Source organism: Phragmites australis, chromosome 12 (assembly GCF_958298935.1).
Source record: "Phragmites australis chromosome 12, lpPhrAust1.1, whole genome shotgun sequence".
Taxonomy (NCBI): domain Eukaryota; kingdom Viridiplantae; phylum Streptophyta; class Magnoliopsida; order Poales; family Poaceae; genus Phragmites; species Phragmites australis.
In genome coordinates, this window is record NC_084932.1 from 8,477,288 (window position 1) to 8,490,710 (window position 13,423).

Below are 13,423 nucleotides of genomic sequence, written 5' to 3' on the forward strand. Positions count from 1 at the left end.
ATGACCGAATCCATGGCAGCGACGGCACTGAATGCCAGAGGTGCGTCCCGTTGATGCAACAGAGGAAGCACTCTTGGAAGGTCCTTGCAAAACAGAATTTTTACCTGAGCCTGAAGGTCGTGTAGTGACCGGATTTGGTGCCGTAGCTGCTTGTTGCTTGCTCGCTGGTGAGGGAGCCTTGTAAGTGGATGGTTTGGACAGCCCCAAGGATGGTCCTGTGCGCGGCGTGTATGTGGTGCTGGCCTTGTACTTGCCCTGCTGCTCACGCCCCTGCAACTCCTTCTCTGCAAGCATAGCAAACTGAAACAACTGGTTGACATTGTTAAATTCTTTATAATCAATAATATCCTGGATTTCACATCTCAAACCCGAATAAAATCGACAAATAGAATCTTCGTTTCCCTCTACTATGCCACAACGCATCAAGCCCTTTTGAAGCTCACCATAATAATCCTGCACAGATTTATCTCCCTGTTCTAAGCGCATCAATTTCTTACGCAGGTCTCTATGATAAGATGGGGGAACAAATCTATCACGCATAGCAACCTTAAGCTCTTCCCATGTACGAGGTGTGGCACCATCTGCAGCTAAACCAGTCCACCAAATAATAGCAAAATCTTTAAACTCACTAGTGGCTTGTCTAACTCTATGTTGTTCAAGTACTTGGTGGGCACTAAATTTTTGCTCTACTGTCATCTCCCAATCAAGATATCCCTCAGCATCATAATGTCCCGAAAAAGAAGGTATAGTAAATTTAACCTTAGCATAAGGATCTTCAGGAGCTCGATTATACATACCTCGATGGTGGTGGTGATGTGGAACGCCACCCATACCTGTGGTGTTAGTGCGAAGACGACGCCGTAATCTGTTTTGCAATGTCGCCGCTGGATCAACATTACCATCGTCATCATACAACTCATCACCGGTGTTGCTTCCATTCACATCTTCGTTGTGCACAGGACGGTTTTCCAAAGCATTTACCCTGTCGGTGAGCTCGGATAACCGTTTGTCCACTCACTCAACCGCGTTTGCGAGTTTCATCTCAATTATCGCTTCAGTGACAGCCTTGATGACTATCTCCTTCATCTCCTTCTGAGCATTGTCTACAACAGCTTGTAGCTGCTCTTGGCTGACACACTCCTTGAAGTCCTTTGGCGTTTTATCTCCATCAACTGACATTGTGGAAACAAACACAACAACAAACAGTGAAGGTTATCCCTAATAATCGTACTACAAAGGTGGAGTGGTGCCTCTCAATCAAGATCAGCAAAGGTAGACACCTTACCAAGCTCTTACCAGGGTTCTTACCAGCAAAGCAAAGGATACCTGGAAGGCGTGCGAGCGATTGCAGGGATGCAAACCAGTGCTGTCCAGAAGAATCTGTGGAGCTTGGAAGGCACACAAAGAGAACAAATATGTATATGTGGAACACAAATCAGAAACAGATAGTAATGCTGAATTATAGTCCCAAGTACTTGTTCTCGTTGCTGGCCTAAAGTGTTGCAAGTACCAAGTATGTGTGATAAACAAGGTGGAGAAACAAGTATGATGGATAGCAAGAGCAACAGAAACAAGGAACTAAACAGCACACGCTAACACAGCTCACTTTGCCCTTCTCTATGTGCTCCTCTAGATATTGTTCCTCTTTTGCCCCTCTCTTTTTTCTATTTTTTTGGGCTGTCGTTGTTTTTTTGGGAAAATTCGACTTTTTCTTTTTATTTTTTTGATATTGTTTTTTCACTTAGGAGAACACAAGAGGGAACCACAGAAAATTTGAGCTAAACAAGTGAAAGACGTGGCCTGTAGAATTTTCTGAAGTTCAGCCAGAAAATGAGAAAAATATTTGGAAATTGAAAACTCAAACTTCAGAGGCAAATTTGGGAATTCTGATTTCGCCGAACCAGACAAAGCGGGGACGAACGGATCCGAAACGCCGTTTCGATGCGAAAAACTCTGTGACTTTTCTGAAAACGGAGTTCGTACGCGAAAGTTATGCCCGATTTGAGAAACGACTCCGAATTAGAGGACAAAACGGGAAGAAAGTAGGGAAAATATGCGACGGAGGCTAGGGTTTGATGGAAACGGTGGGGGAAAACACACGAACTGGACTCTAACACGACCTAACCAGCAACAAGACCTTGACCAGGACACAAACTCAACACGACGGACTCTGAAACTGAAATATGCAAAAGCTAAAGGCGCGGAAGGGTTGTAGGACAGGAAAAAAAAACGGACCGTTGACTCAGAAGGAATTTGGACCTCAAACCAACGCCATTGGTTTCCTTATGAAATTATCTTTCCAACCATATGTGGATCGTCAAAAACGGAGTCCAGATGCGTCCTGGGCGTCCGTTTTACTGCTCGCTGGTCCTGGAGGTCGAGGCTTATTCGGACTCGAGTTGGACTGGAACTCCTGCTGTTGTTGGACGTCCTAGCTGCTCCTCCACGCCTCCAAGCCTTCCTCTATGTGTCTCCTTGTCCTCTCCATGATTCCTAAGCAACACATAATCATTAGGTAGCAATCTATTCTCAAAATTATATAAAGAGTTGCTTAGGAACGAGCTCACCTCTAAATTTAATTGTCGTGCGCGAGCTCTTGTGATTGGACCTTGAAAGTTCAATGGAGGATCATTGTATGTATCCGAAGGAGTGAGGTCCTCATCATATCTGACCGCAACTGTGAACTGCCCTGCCAAGATTGTAGACCGGAAAATCCTAATTTCCGGTGTGAAGATGTAGGACCAAGATAAGCGACTGGTAAATAGACACAATAATAAATTTATTTTGAAATTGATGGTCTTTTCTTATTCTTGAACCCAACGTATCTCAAACCATACGTAGAAACAAGAAAGACAAGAACAAATGCAAAACTTTCAAAACCAACACTACTCTTAGATGAATATGAACACTACATTCCGATTAAGGCCATATTAAGAATCATAGCATAAGGAATCCAGTAACTTGACGAAAAACACTTAAACACAAGGAACTAGCCGCCGGAAGAAGGGATTTTTCAAGTTGATGGATCTAGTAGGCTGAAATAGTTCAAGACCAACTCATATGAGATGATTCACCCTCCAGCAACAAGAAAAACACCACTTACACGACCCAAAACAAGCAGCTCTCAAGGAAAACTAAAATCAACATGGAAACAAAAAAACATACATGAAAATGAGAGATCCAAAAATAGAAGACTAGAAGGAAATGAACTATATGCAAAAATACTCTTTTCATTAAGCTCAGAAGAACGCCCTCTTTTGACAGATTATAAAGTGTTTTCCTCACAAAAGCTCTCACCTAAACATAGGCTAAGCACATTACTCTATCCCTCTCCACATAACACAAGTGGAAGGCTCTCAAAACTCTCAAAAGCTCTTGTGTTTCCACCAATCATACCCCACTATTTCTAGGTCTAGGGGCTTGCTTAATGCTTAAGCAATCATATCCCTAAACTGCCCTTCACTTATAATGCACTCCCACCTACCATGGGGGTAGTTTCATCCGATTTTTTCTCCATCAATCGGATGGTTGTGGCATCTTCAAGACATAACCTCGCTTTGGCGCAAGCTTTGCGATGATGTCACGTGCACTTCATCCTCTTGCGGTTTTTACGGCCAAACTGAGAAACCGTCTTGCACGCTTCTCAAAGCGTGACTCACAGCCACTTGCATACATCCTATGCAAGCATCCCGATGATGACACCATGCAATCTTGACTTCCTGCAAGTCTCTCCCGCTTTCAATCCCTCGGGCTGTCTTGTCACTTATACGGGCATTCCCTTCGCTTGACTTTATCAACACGCCGTGCATCGGCCTTCCATCCCACCAAGGTGGTCGATGGAGGTGGTGTGGGCTTGCCTTCGGCATAGCTAGTCAGCTGCCTCGCCAAGGAGAGGGCGCGACACATGCCTCGTTGAGATCGGGCATGTGGCCATTTCCCACGGTCTGTAGCTACCCGGCAAGGTGGGTGATGGCCAGGGGGCACGCTAGCAAGCTCACCATGGCGAGACTTGGCTAGTCAACTAGGGAGGGGTGGGGTCAAGGCGTCGCCCTATTTTCTTTTGCAGAAACTTTGGTGTCATCCTATTTTCTTTTGAAAAAAATTTAATAAAAAAATATTAAATTAAAAAAATTAGTATGCGGGAACGTACTTGAAGATGTAGTCTGGCACCACTCCACTTTATTGATGATTATGTGTAGAATGTGAGAACCCTTCATCTTCTTGTATGGGGGAAGAGGTGCCCCTTTTGCATGGATAAGCAATATGGGTCCAGTTTAGGTTAAGTATCCACATGTGTAGCCTATTAGATGAGCCTATATTATAACACTTTCTTTCCTTTTCTTTTTTATTTCCTGTATTTAATAGCAACCTAGGGTTTAATAAAGAAATCCAAAATTCACTACGTGAAAAAGGGATATGGGTGACGGGTGATAACCCTCATGGGTGACAGGTTCGCACCCGTTACCCCGAACACGTCACTGATAAGTCGTTATGGCTGACGAGTACAGATCCATCACCAATGTGATCATAGGTGACGGGTCACAACCTGACCCATCACCAATAAATATCACAGGTGATGGGTCACTGTTACGACCCGTCACCTATAACTAAACATAAGTGATGGGTTGTAACAGTGATCCGTCATTTATGACTGATGAACGTGTTTCATATTTTTTTAGACACGAAAAAAATCAATATATATATATTTTTCACCTGAGAGTCACCCTAATACAGGGCCCATTGCATATGCCCAATCCACATCATTTTCAAACATATTTCAGCCTTTGCATTTCGTGGGACTCGAACTCGCGCCCAGGGCCTCACGCGTGACTCCTTTACCACCTCAGCTATCACGCGCTTGTGATAGAAACTGGTTATGTTATCCTTTTAACCTTCATTGTCGAAGGTCATAGGTCACAGGTCATAACTGCGACCCATCACTTATACAAGTTATAGGTGACGGTCACAATTATGACCCATCACCGATGATGTTTTTCCCGAAATGTTGACCTGGAGTGCTTTAAGTAAAAAGGGTATAACTTTTGCATACGGACTCCAATTTTGACCTTTTTTTGACTCTACAAACATCTATAGAAAACATTACATACGTTTTCCCCTCACTTCATCGGGTTCAGAGAATTTTTTGAGACCAAAAATGGCTTGGAAGATTGAGTTCTCGCCCCTGGAGGTTTTGCATAGTTTTCGGAACACACGTTTGTGTCCATAGCCGCCACCCCTTACATCAAACTTGTGCAAAATTATAGAATAATTCCTATTTAGTGCTGTTGTGGTGTGAAAAAATAAAAGAAAAATAAAATTTTTTAGCATCATATACATATATATATTTCCAAGGCTGTATATTATATATATACACATCCCTAATGAATAGAGAAAAATAACATAGAATACACACATATATATATATACATGAGTATATGTTTGTACTACTATACATATATATATATACACACGACATAAACTAGGAGTACATGCTGTTGGAACAAGAGTTCGTATTGCCCCAGCAAGTACGGCGAGAGTTTCTTCTAAAGAGAAGACTCAAGCTTGGAGACAAAGTTCAAGATGAAGGAACACCACAAATGTATTGATAGTAAAAATATGGACCAGACTAGGGAAAGTATCATAGGAAGACTTGTGATTGTGCTCCTCCGTGCTGTGTTGAGCGTGCCCCTTGCTCAGATGATCATGGCCCCTTATTTATAGGGTTGAGCGTAGCTTAGCGTACAAGTTACCGCTATATGCAAAATATCTAGGATTTGGCTGAGTTACATGGCCTTATCCTAGATAACTATAAATATCTACCATGGTAACTATTGGGGTGCCTGTACCTAGACAGGTGAGCCAGTCGCTAATTGTGGCCCGGCGTCGTGATGTCAGGGGTGTCAGGATAACCTTCATTGTACCGGAGTGTTAGGATGGCACCCACTAGTCTAGGTAATTAATGTCGATCACTTCCTTGCAGGCAAAGGATGACCGGCATTCCTCTCCTAGCAGATCTTTCTTGAGGCCCGATGGCTTACCCCATAGCCTTCGGAAAACCTACCTGAGCCCCTAAGACGGGGGCTCCAGGGGGAGGCATGGCTCCAGGAGATGGAGGCTTCGGGAGGCATGGCTCCGGGAGATGGAGGCTTTGGGAATCATGGCTCCAGGAGGTGGTTACTCTGAAGCCTGGAAGTCAAAAGGTGGCCTTCGGGAGGCGTGGGCCCATGGGCATGGGCTAGCAAAGCCAAGGGGTCGTCGAGGGTCCTTAATAACGACCCCCAATAGTAGACCCTCACGAAGGCGGCCAGCGGAGCGGTCGGGCCCGCGGTTCTTTTGGAGCAGGGCCTTCGGTGGTCCCTGTCTTGCTGTTAATGGCTCATGGTCCCTAATATCACTTGACTTGTCTGGGAAGATTCAACCCACTTGATCTGAACGGTCCATTCGATGAAGCTAGTAACAAGGGGCATTGAATGCGCCCTGTGAGAAAGGCATGATTACACCTTGTCAGGCGGACGTGGGATGTGTGGCGTCCAATGGTTAGGGGGTCACGGGGGGGGGGGGGCAGTTCCGCTTCCCCATGATCGTGGTCTGGCAGATGAAGGGATAGGGCATATGCTCATTTTCTAGGTGGGGGGGGGGGTAATCTCTCCCTTACCTTTATAAGGGGAGGGATTACCCTGAGCGGCCTTTTCACTCGCTCCTTGTTCTCGTCTGCCCTTTGCCTCCAGTTGTCCTTGCTTTGCGCGTGCGTCTGTCGATTGCTGCTCTTCTTTCTTCTCCGCCATCCAACGCCTTTCGCTGTCTTCCTGTGATCCGTATGGCTGGCTCGAGTGCCTTGGGTGGAGCAGGAACTTAGGCAGCGAGTTAAACCACCAGTGTGGCCACAACGGGGGACCCTCAAGTGGTGCCAGTTCACACATTGTTGATGGGGCCGCCGCCTGGGGTGGAGCTCCGCCGCACCAGCATGAGTCATCCCCAGCAGACCACCGTGCTGGCTGTGTCTGCCATCGATAATGAGGAGCTTGAACGGATGATTAGGGAGGGGAAGATTCCCTCCAGAGCCGTTGTTCAACCTCCGCTGGATGAGGAGGTCACAGAGCCTCTAGCCCATGAAGTCGTGGTGTTCAAGGCTTTCTTCGAAGCGGGCCTGGGCTTTCCATCGGCTCTGCTGCTCGAGGAGGTGCTTTGCCACTACTATGTGAAACTTCCACAACTCCATGCCAATGCCATTGCCCACCTGGCCACCTTCGAGTGGGCCATGTGGGTGGAGGGGTGACAAGGGAGGGCAGACTTCTTCGCGGCCCTCCACTTCGCTAACTGTCAGCCGAAGACGATCAAAGACGAGGGGACGAAGAGGCCCCTCAACTTCGGCAGTGTTAATTTTTAGATACGACCGTAGTACTGCAATGCCTTCCCGTCGAAGGCTATTAACGGTCGGTGGTATACCGGCTGGTTGCAGTGGTGGTTTTACTACAACATTGACCTCGCATCCCCCCTTCGCTCCACAAACTGAGATATCGTGTATGTCCCGGAGCTAGAGACGGGGATCATGGATGACCAGTTTGCTTCTTCGGAAAGTGGCTGAAAGGATGAGCATGCATGATCTCATAGAGGAGTTCACCATGTTGCGCATTAGGCCCCTTCAGATGGGCTGGGACTGCGCCTTCGAGCAAGGTGCTAAATAGTGGTCGAGGGTGTACTCCACCCCCCTTGTCAGCTCTAGTGAGTCCTCTTTGTTGTCTGGTTTTTGATTCGTAGATGTGAGCTACCTTTTTCTTTCAGAGAGCTATCTTCCGCTGGAGCGTGCGGCGGAGATTGCCGAGGTGATCCTGGGCCCACCTACTCACGCGGAGCGGGAGCAGCGGGTGGCTCTGACATGGAGTTCGGAGCAGTTCAACCGCGTCTGCTTTTATCTCGAAGTGGGGGCTCCGGCGTGGTAGGATCCACCGGAGCCTAAGGCTGCTAGGAAACGAGCATGTGTTGCTCCCGCGATCCGTGCAAAGCCGCTCTGGGCCCAGCGGCATTCTGTCTTCGGAGGTTCGCATACTGGCTCGACAGCTGAGTCATCTGAGGTGCCGCTAGTCCGCATGAAGCGTCAGAGGTGGGCTAGGAGCACGGGCAACCTACCCGGAGGTGAGGGTCAACTCGGCGGTGGAGACCGGGGGAAGGGCCTAGCCTCTCCGGACATTACTGACCATGGCTAGAGCCAGAGAGGAGGCGTGGCCTCCGTGGAATACAATTTTGGGTTCGTCGGTTCAGACATCGATAACGTTACGGGCCCTTTATGAGATGGTTTGGGGGAATTGGTGAGGCATCATTACTTCGTTAGCTATATCCTATTTGGGTCATGCACCGGGATCTTGACCTTGTGTTTCATGGTATTTTGCAACGACCGCCAAGGTGTATGTGTCTTTGACTCCCCCCTCGAAGGCTGGGGAGCTCCGGTAGGGGTCGGGGACTCCTTCTGAGGTGTCCCTGAAGGCCACCTTGGGGGACTTGGCCTCGTCTCTGCGGAGCCCCGAGTCAGCTGGTGACTTGGCCCGGACAGCTGGTGCTGGGGGCACTTTGCCCTCCGCTAAGGCTCCCTCTGCGATGGCCGAGGGGGGCCCCGTCCTTGGGGTATTGACTTTGGATGACTTCGCACTACGCCCGAAGGCATCAAGGGCCTTCGTCGTGGCCTTCTCTCTTCTCCGGAGTGGAGAGGTCGAGCGATCGTTGGCCCAGCGTCCTTTGGAGGAAGTGGAGAGGAGTCTAGTAGCGGCAGACCTACAGGTCAGTGGTTTAGTCGTGATTTACCGGGTCCAGTGTCTGGTTCTGAGTAGCTTATTTTGTCCTTTTCCTTCTTTTGTTGTGCCTTGTAGCAAATAATTTTGATGAGGGCATGGGAGACAGGAGGCGCCAGGCCTTTGCCGTGGCCCGTGATGAGGTTGACGGCCTTTATCAAGCCTTGGAGGACACCCGAAAGTAGGTGGAGTCTTCGGAGGGTCGTCTTCAAGAGGAGATGGCGCTCCGTGAGCGTGAGGAGGGTCTCTGGCAGGTGGAGGCTTTGAAGCGGGAGCGCGCGGAGGCTGAGGCGTGGGAGGCTGCCGAAGACCTTCGGGAGACTAGGGAGTTCTCCGATGCAGCCAATGCAGCCCGGGTGTTGGCCGAAGGTGATGTTGAGACCCTTCAGGCCACGGTGGGTGAGGTGCGGTGAGAGCTAGAGGAGGATCAGGCATCGGAAGGAGCGCTGTGCTTGGAGTGCTAGCGGTTAGCTGCACTTGCGCTGGATGTTGCTCGGATCACCTCCGACGCCCTGAGCAGCCTTGGGGCCAAGTGTTCGCCACTCCCTTCTGACTCGGAGTTGTCGGTAATGCTGCTCTTCTGGCTTCGGTGTGCTACAAAGGTCGTGGTTAGGACTACACAGGTCTAGTGGATGCATGGCCACGGCGCTCCAGTTGACCCTATTGTACCAAGCGGGGGTTGATCCTCTCAAAGTACTGGAGCAGCTAGTGCCAGACTCTGTGATCGAGGGTTTTTGGCCTAAGGCACCTCCGGTGGAGAACCGCGCAGCTCTGGAGAACTTCCATCATAATTTGTGGAAAAGGCACGGCCGGGGCGTGACGCTGCGCTACATGGCAGGTCAGGTGACTCTAGGTGCCTCGAGAGGTCTTCGTCCGGGTTCTTCGTCGGGAGGTCCGGTCCCTCATCCAGATCCTGCAGGCATGCTGCAGCCCTCTGGAGGTCCCTCGCTTTGCACCGTTGTCCCGCAGGAGTAGTCTTCATTTGTGGATGCCCCGGAGGTGTAGCTCTATTGCAGGCTATCTGTTTTTTCCTTTCTTTCTTTCCAAAGGGGGGGGGGTCAAAGTCTTAGTATGTTTACTACCCCCTTCTACTTTATGTATTTGGGCTTTTTTCTTATCTAAATAGAGTCATGTCTGCCTTCATGTGGTTTTCCTATGTTGTTCTGGAGTGTTCGTGCCTTTGAGGCTAACTGGAGTCCGATCTGTGTGTATTGGTGCGGCAGCCCGAAGCCCAAGCCCAGACGGGGCCTCGCTCGTATCTGGGATGGTGCCTCCAGGGAGGGATCAAGTGTGTTTGAAGCGTCCGGGGCAACTCCGTCTGTTTGACCATTGAGTCATTTTGTTATGCCCCGTGATTCTGAGGGGCGTGTGGATCCGAAGGTGGCCACCAATGTCTTGTCAAGGTCGAGCCGGAGGACCCCCTTGTGTCTAGCCCGGATGTGTGTTTTGTTGTAAAGGATGACTGGTGTGTAGCTCGAACATCCTGGGAGGTTTTTGGTTCACGCTTCTTCCAACGCCTTGTCCTCCCCCGAGATTCTGACGGAAGGGTGCCTTTGGAAATTCTTGAGCCTATCCTGGCCGAGGTGAAGGTGGAGGAGGTGTAGGCTGCGGAGTCCCCGTTGGAAGAGCAGGAGGAGGATGAGCCGGATTTCTCAGCCTTCGACTTGTATCCCTTCCCAAAGGGCCCTTCGTCTTCCCGAGGCCGAGGGGGCTCTGCTTTAGGCAGTGGTTCCCTCCGTGGAGGGCGTTCGCGTTGACCCTTGTGCGTAGTTACCGGACTCAATCCTCCAGGTCCCGTGGTGTTTCTAGGTGGTAGTGGTGGTTGAGCGCCCTCGTCCTCCCGTAGTGTTCTGGGGAGGCGTAATAGGTTAGCAAGTTTACTAGGCATAGGTTTGATGTACAGTGGTTAACTGAATGTAGACTCTTTATATGCTGTGTATGAATAAACTTGCGTTGTGTTAGCTTTGTTTTTTTTTTGGTGTTTTTATAATTTATTGTGTCAATGCTTGGTTATTGTATCGATGTTTTGCATGTGCCCCCAATCCCAGCATCTTCGCATTTTGCGGCTTGTTAGTGGCTGAGGGGTGCGAGATCTGAGGGGTACAGCGTAGCGTTAGGTGTGAGCAGGGAAGATACTGTAGGGGTGAGATGATTTTAGAACATAATCTTTTAGTCTTCAAGGTGTCGGAGGATCAATACTTTGTATGAATCCTTTTTGGCAAGGAGGCTAGGCCTTCAAGATGCCGGGGAGGTTATCCCTTCGCCGTGTAGGTCAGCCAGGCCTTAAAGATGATGGAGGGTCTTATGCATGTCTGGCACAGAGGCAATGCCTTCAAGATGCTGGAGGGATCCTTGCCTCTCCACCATGTATATTAGCTAGACCTTAAAGATGGCAGAGGGATATATGCCTGTCTAGCACGGAGGCTTAAGCCTTCAAGATGTTGGAGCGGTTTTTGCCTCTCCACCACATAGGTCAACCAGGCCTCAAAGATAGCGGAGGTATGTAGTTCTCCGACATGGAGGCACTACCTTTAAGATGCCAGAGGGATTTTGTTCTCTTGGCACAGAGGCAGTGCCTTCAAGGTGCCGGAGGGTTTTACCCCTTCAGCATGGAGGCGGTACCTTCAAGATGTCGGAGGGTCTTCGTAGGCTCTGTGTGGGTTTGTTTTTGCAGGGTAGGTGTTTTCTGTGAGGTGATACCTCTAGGTAAGGTGGTTATTTGTGGGTGGGTAATCTATGGTTTTATTTGTTTGGAATCTTTGGAGAGGGCAGAGTCTGGGGGTCCCTACACATAGTATTTGCGGAGGATCTCCGCGTTCCAACTGTGTGGCAGGGGGGTTCCTTCTATGTCGGCCAGGCAGTAGGAGCCGGGTCTGTTATACCTGAAGACCAGGTATGGGCCTTCCCATTTGTTGTTCAGTTTTCCCAGAGCCAAGGCACGTCGAAATACTAGGTCGCCAGGTTCGAAGTTTTGTGGAGCAACCTTAGGATCATACCATGCCTTAGTTTTCGCGATGTAGTGATCGAGGTTCTGGACGGCACGGAGCCGCGTTCCTTCGATGATATCGAGGGAGAGTTCTCCTTCTCCGATAGTTTGTGGGAGTTGTACCCGGAGCGAGCATCCCTTGACCTCGATGGGGGTCATGGCTTTGTCGCCATATAGGAGGCGGAAAGGGGTGAACGCTATGGCTTGCGTGACAGTGGTGCGGAGGGACCATAAAACCTTGGGGAGTTCCTCGACCCACATGCCTCGAGTTAGGCCGACGAGTCGGCGGTTTAAGCTAGAGAGAGTGTTGCCGATGGCCCGTTCGATGGCCCCATTGGACTGAGGATGTCAAACTGCAGTGAAGCATAATTCGATGCCGAGGTTGTTGCAGAATTGCCTGAAAGGCCCAGAGTCGAATTGTGTGCCATTGTCGACCCTGAGCTGTCGTGGGATGCCGAAGTAGCAGATTATGTTTTTCTAGAAGAATTTATGGACATTCTTCGATGTGATCGTCGTGAGGGGTTCGGCCTCGATCCATTTGGAGAAGTACTCCAATGCTACCACCGCGTACTGAAGGTTGCCTTTGGCACGGGGGAATGGACCGATTAGGTCCATGCCCCCAACGAGCCAGGGGCTAGACGGGTGCGATTGGCTGTAGGGGAGCCGAGGGCCGGTGGCTTCATTGTCCCATCCATTGGCATCCATGGCAGGTGCGGATGAGGTCTTCTGCATCGAACATGATTGTTGTCCAGTGGAGCCCCTGGCGGAGGGCCTTGTCGGCTAGGGCGCGAGGCGCCAAATGGTTGCTGCAAAGGCCCTCATGTATCTCTCGGATGAGGTTGGCCCCTTCTTGTTTGGTGATGCAGCGAAGGAGGGGAGCGCAGACACATGTTTTGTAACAGGCGCCTTCTATGAGACAATAACCCCTGGCGCGATGCTGAATATGGTGGAGCGCAATTGGGTCATCCAGCTCTACTGTTCCACTAAGGAAGGATAAGGGGGGGAGTTCTCCAGTCAGTGGTTTCGATGGGGAGGATGGTGGCAGCCGTCTCCTCAAGAGTTTTAGCAGCTGGCTGGTGTAGAGTCTCGAGGAAGGTGCCCAACTGTGGGTCTTTGCCCATGGTAGTAGCTTTTGCTAGGGCGTCTACCAGGCCGTTGTCTATTCGTGGTTTGTTACGTATTGATATGCCGCGGAAGTGTGCTTCGGCTTTGTGAATGGCTTCGAGGTATCTTGCCATGTCTGTATGTCAAACTTAGAAGTTTTTGTCGACGTGGCCAGTGATGATCTGAGAGTCAGTCCGGATGATGACTCTGGCTGCCCCCAATGCTCGGGCCTTCCGGAGGCCTAAGAGGACGGCTTCGTACTCGGCTATGTTGTTGGTTGTCTTGAAATCTAGATGAGCAACGAACTGGACCTGCTGGCCTGTGGGGGAGATGAGGACTGCGTCGGCTCCGGCGCCCATGGAGCGATATGCTCCATCGGTGTAGATAGTCCAGATGTCTTGGGGAGGGGTAGTGGTGGGTTCGGCAGGCGCCGAAGTCCATTCGGCGATGAAGTCTGTCAAGATTTGGGATTTTATAGCGGTGCGGGCCATAAACCTTACCACGAAGGGGGCTAGATCTACCGCCCATTTGCCGATGCGTCCCATCACCT